This window comes from Telmatherina bonti (assembly GCF_933228915.1).
Source record: "Telmatherina bonti genome assembly, chromosome: 23".
NCBI lineage: Eukaryota > Metazoa > Chordata > Actinopteri > Atheriniformes > Telmatherinidae > Telmatherina > Telmatherina bonti.
Window position 1 is genome coordinate 16,473,425 of NC_136632.1, and position 6,369 is coordinate 16,479,793.

The following is a 6,369-nucleotide window of genomic DNA, read 5'->3' on the forward strand; positions in this document are numbered from 1 at the left end:
GTCCTTCCAACAGAGTGGTGATGCACAATGATCTGCAAGTGGAACAGGACTACAGGTGTTGCCAGGAGCGAATTTCAGAGAGGAAATTTGTGAATTTACTTTGCTCTGATTTCACTACCAGACAATTTCCCTACAAGCATGTTACCAGCTGTGAATGTAAATCTTGTCATATAAACTAAAACATGCAGACAGTGTAAAAAAGGCAACAACAAACAATTCTGCAATTATATTTTGAATCTAATCTAATCTAATCTAATCTAATCTAATCTAATATAATCTAAACTAATCTTTTAAAATTTAAATTTATTTACTCGTCATTTAAAAGACCAGTTTAATCAAGGAACATGTTCATGCAAGAATACATCAAGTACCAGTCGCCTCTGTCCAGGGCATATCAGTAGGTGTAAACGCTACCCTTATACTGCTGTCCTTTCGATCAATTCATATGAAAATCAAGAAGTTTTGATGTTCAGTATGTATTCGTTCTCTTTCACAATTTGCATACTAATGATATTTTTCTCTTCAGTCTCCACTCAATTAAAATGAGAAAATGATTTATTATTGTCCTGGTTTCAAGCAACTTTCTGATTTATCTTCACTACCTTCAGTTTGCTACAAATGCACACCAATTAGGTACAGAAATTTTCTAAAAATAACATTGCAATAAAATGGATACAAGTAACCACAGTTAGGTGTTGTATTATAAAGGGTTTGGATCCTTCTGTCAATGAGAAATTTAAGTTTCTGGTTACTCCGAATGATTGAAACAATTGGTGTTGGTGTTACATCATTACCCAAAGGCAGGCTCATAGGTATTACGCTGCAGAGGAGGGAATACATTACCTTTAGTAAATAAAACACAAGTAAAAGCATTGCAATGTTTAGAACTGTAGAAAAAAAAATGAATATTAAGAACAGAGTGAGGATGGGACAAATCTGTTCAAATCAGCAAGAGTTGAGAAAGAAAACTTCAAAACAGAACTTCAGAAAGTCTTTTAGATATGATCAGAAAGGGGATTTGAGTTGTAACTTGAGACATGATGCTGGATTATTTTTTCATTTTAATGAATGTTCTTGCAGCATAAATTAAGACTTGTGCGTTTATTCCCTGTGCATGAATGTGACAACTTACACCAACATGAGTTACAACAAAAACACTGTTCTGGTCTGATGGGGTCTGTTTCAGGATTTCTGAGCCCATCTTCAGGTTGATGCTACATGGTTCAGAGCAACTGGCGGCCTGAAACAAACAGAACATGTTCACCAGTTAAAACTGCAGGAAATACACAGTATACCTGAAAATGGCCATCATCTGGTCACCAGTTACAACTTCTTTTTTATTTCAAGATGTCAAGAATATTTTTTCTTCTTACAATTTGTGGAATTTAGTTAGAAGCGATTAATACTGCATTTTACAAAATACCACAGCCCCATGTCTTTGCAATCAAGATAATCAATGAGGATTTAATTCAGTGGTTTATAAGAGAGAGCTGTTTATAACTGACAATGTTTTCCCTTAAGATTTTCTGGATTTCTGAAAGCCATTATCTAATTTAATCAGCAATCAATCAAGTTTTATTTATAAAGCACTTCACAAAAACCAAAGTCAAAGTGTTGGAAAGAGATGAAAATATGAATAAAAACATACAACAACAATGATCTGCATCAGTAAATTTCACAAGTGACACAACTCAACTTCCAAAGATGATCTGAACAAGTTGGTCTTCAGCCTTCAACAGCAGCAGGTCCATGATGGAGTGTAGCTCCAGGAGCAGGGACTTCCAGACAGTCAAGACATTTTTGCTGCTATGTTGTTGGTTATAAAGAACTTCATTTTGGGTTAAAAGTATGTCCTTTTCTGCATACAAACCCTGCAACACACTAAACAACAAAGCTAATTAAGTCATGATATTTCAAAGAGGCAATGTTTTCATGTGATTGCAATCACGTTTTTGTCTGAACGACAGATTGGAAGGGTTTGCATAATTACTCCTGCAGTGCAAAAATCAATAAATCACAGAGGAAGGTAAGTAAAAAGCAGAGGTGTAAGCTTAAGCTTGGCAGTTGTGATCTCTGATGCCCAGACGTGATGCATCAGTTGGATGAAAGCCCTAAAGCAAATAATGGTTCAAATAATTTCAAGTTGAAAACATCTGGTGTCTTATAAGGAAATTAACTTGGTGTTTCTATCTGATTTACCAGCATTAAGATGATTATTGTCATGTGATTGACAGACTTTTAATCTCACAAACCAGTAAAAAATTATACCACATCAAAACTTTTGGTGATATAATCTGGTTTAGAATTTAGCAACTAATTCTACATAAAACTAGAATGACACTAATATCAGACTACATTTGCTAAATGTTGAGATTTATAAATACTGTGGAAAAAAAGATAAAAGTTTTTTCAAATTTACTTCGTACATACATGCTGAGATGTAATCTTATCAGCCCAGTCTTTCATTTTGAAGTAATTTGCGCACAGTATTTGATATCTTAAACCATAATCTTTGTTTAAAGAAATAACACTGAAGTGCTGCTCCATTATATCTTGATGGATATACCCAAAGAGCATGAAAAGGTTTCAACACAAACCCTCATTTAGGATGAGATGGCTCCCCCCACTGGCTCCTTTTTGATACTGGAAGAATTACATGACTGGATGCTGCAACTACAAGCTCTCTCATTTCTCTCTCTGTTTACAAGAAGCTTTCAGATTTTGTGTTTTCTTGATTCTTTTAGTTTTTGAGTTTAGCACTATTCTGCCAAGTGGTTTTCAATCAAACAAAAATCTTATTAGTTCTACGAATTTATTTTATATGAATTTATATCTTTATAAGAGCAAAGTACTGATCACTTTACTGAAGCATTTAATGTGACAATTAGTTCCCTCACATGAGGTTCCTAATTTAATTATCTTTTTTTTTTTTTTAATTTATTTATATATATTTCTTTTAGATTTTTATTTGTTTAATCTTTTATTTTATATATATATATATATACATATATATATATATATATATATATATATATATATATATATATATATATATATATATATATATATATATATATATATATATATATATTTTTTTTTTTTTTTTTTTTTTTTTTTTTTTTTTAACTTTATTGATCTTTTCCTGTTGTCAGGGTGAAACATGATACAGACTGACAATGTAAAAAAAAAAAAAAAAAAAATCACAAGAGCCAATATGCTGTAACTACAAGAGGATAAAACTTCGAAACAATGAATTCAGTTTAGGTTTAATTAAACTGACTTCTGGCAAAATTATGTTTGGTGATGTTTGGTAATCATACCCAATATTGCAGCAAAAACTAAACGGTAAATCAGCACCAACATCTAATGTCAGCTGATGATTTTGGCTTGTGTTGTTGCCACAAGACCTGTACACAATGTATTACTGAGTCATAAGTAACTTCTCTGTATGCCAAATTAATTCAAATATCAGGCTCTCTGACTGTCAAAGCCTGGATTAAAATGGGTCATATGAAACAGCAAACAGTATAATGGCTGAAAAAAATTGCAATGGCCAAATAAAACTTGGGAACTGAGATGAGGGACCTTTCTTCTCACTTTTGTCTCCCTTTTTCTTCCTCTGTTCAATCCTCTCCTCCCACCAGCATATACTCTCTTTTCCTCTACCTTTAGCGATCATTTTGGGTCAAACATCTGGCAGCAACTTACATCAGGTCGTGACATTTCCACGTGTACCTTGGTCCACTGCACAGCATGATTTACACAGTGGCCTGCAGGAGGAGCAGGAGAGCAGATGCTACCAGGAACTCAAAGAGGAAAACAGTAACCCTGCATTTGTTTGATAATCACAAGACAACCAGCTCACATGTCGCCAGTTATGAACGTGGAGCTGTAAAGTACAGATGCCAAAAACCAAAGCCAAGATTATATAACACTGTAACAGGTAGATAACGTAACATCCAATTTCAGATGTCAGCAATCAAAACACACTTTTATTCCCCAAGTATATTTATTTCTTAATGTATGTTCTAATTTTTTTCCTATCAGGTGATACAGATTATTTACTGACAAGCAGACCTTGCAGTAAGTACCTTTGGTAGATCCTGGCACACAAACCTCTAAGGCTTTATCACAGGATGTTTGTGATATGAGATGTGTCATCTTCACAAAGATTGCATGTTAATTTTCTAATTTCCAACATCATGATGTCAAAGTTCTCTTTAAACATGTCTGTCGGCCAATCATTAAAGTACGGCCAACAAACTTTGGGCTATAATTCACCTCAGATGGTAAAACTTATCAGAACTTTTTTATTTTTAATCGACAACAACAATGTAATGGTATGTAATGACCCTCTAGTGATTACCTACTGTTTAAGAAGTGTGATAAGGTGATAGGATGTGCTGTACTCAAATGAGAGAAAACCATTGTTAGGAGCTATCAATAGTACAGGAAGACTTTGATCAAGCCTTGGAAACACCCAGCCTTACAAAAGCTGAATTTCTCCGGGAGAGGAAATCATTTCACTCTTTGAAACAAGCAAACTAACAGAAACAGTAGGCTCCCTCTACAATAAACTTTGGTCAGCTTCACGCTGCTGCTATTTGTTTTGCGTTCAAAAGGATGGATACTTGGGAGGTCTGTGATGTTAACAGAGATGCGGATGTGCAAGAATGTGAAGGTCTGTGTGTTTGTACTTGTGTTAGACGTTCTGAACCTTTCTCAGGTGGTCAGACAAGCTGGAACAACCACTGCTGTCACGATCTTGTTTGAGTGAGTGTGTGTGTGTGTGTGTGCGTGTGTGAAAGCTGTAGGGGGTTGGATGGCTTTTTATTGACATGATCAACAAGCAAACAAGAGTGCCTGAGTTACTGATTACAGGTGATTTTATATTTTTTTTTTTTTGGTGATAAGACTTGTGCTTTAAGCACAAAGTCCTGTGAAAGGTACAACAAGCTTTTAGCTGGGACCCTTCATCCTGTAGGATCACTGCTGCCTTACAGGTAAAAACTTTTAATCTTGTTTGACTGCATCTCACTCTACACACTTTTCTTTTGGATGTGCTGAGAATAAATGAATGATTTTAACTTTTTTCACATTGATTGTATTTGATGCAACTTTAATTACATTTTCAAAAGGCTAGTAAAATAGCTTTATGACAAGTCCTCAATTTAAAAAAACAAACAAAACACCAAACTTTTATTTAACTTTATTTGTACAGCACCACTTGTAGGATGCATTTGGCTGCAATTGATAGCCTAGTATGGGCTAGATACAAGATTTTCAAATTTGAAATTTAAATTGCACTGCTGCAAAAAGTGTTTTTATATCACACAATATGACATGTAAAACAGAAAATAGAGGAATTGTTTATCTTGGGAGGAACTTTCCTTTGATTGTTCTAAAAGAAACTTTTGTGTCTCTATTATATCCTCCATTTTTTTGTCTCTGTATTTGTCTTTTTGCAGGTCTTATTGCTGTTATTCTCCTGCTGTTGCATGCACACACAAGCAGCATCATGAGTGTAGAGTCCAAAAAAACACGTGAGCGAGGTTGCTGCAAGCTCAAGGTTAGTGAAATGTACCCCTTGCGTATATTTTGAAGTATTGGATTTTTGGAAATGTCCCAAGTTCTACATTTTGACAGTTCTAATTCATTATGTTCATTATGTTGTTATTTTCCACGATCTCGACTAATATGACTCTAAATGATAAAATTTACATTTTACTTCAGACCAAAACATTGATTTAAGATTAATAGTCCAGTGATCCTTGAGATGAAAACAGTTGCAGTGACCTTTATTCGTCATTAGAAGTCGTAAAGTCATTTGTCATGAAGTCATTTATTGGCCCCTTTAGTCACTAAGTTGCACATTATTTAAGATGTGATGCCGGATAACAGACCAATTATTTTTTTAAAAAAAAAAGATTTATAAAAGAGAAACATTATCAATTCTGGTATTTCATTAAAAAAAATCCTGATAAAGAAAAGTAAAGCGTGTTAAAAGTAGAATCTTTTTAAACCATTGTGGAAATGTTTACTTGTAGGTCTGTAACTGTTGGGCATGTGGCTGCAGTTATCTAAATAATCATAAACAGTATGTGCCCTCCAACCTAATGGAAATCCCCGTCAACCTAATAATCTTGATAATAAGGCAATGACAACATGCAAATGATATTCAGAGTTAAACTTTAGGGTTTTGCAAAATGTTTCTTGAAACGCAGCTCACAGATGAGTTTATGGAAGCTCCTAATACTTAATTTAGCTGATTTTAGGGAGCTAGTTTATCTAAAATTAGCTTTGGCAGTTTAAAATGTTCAAACAATGTAAACACTGTCTTCCAAAAAGAAACATTGTACACTTAAAATT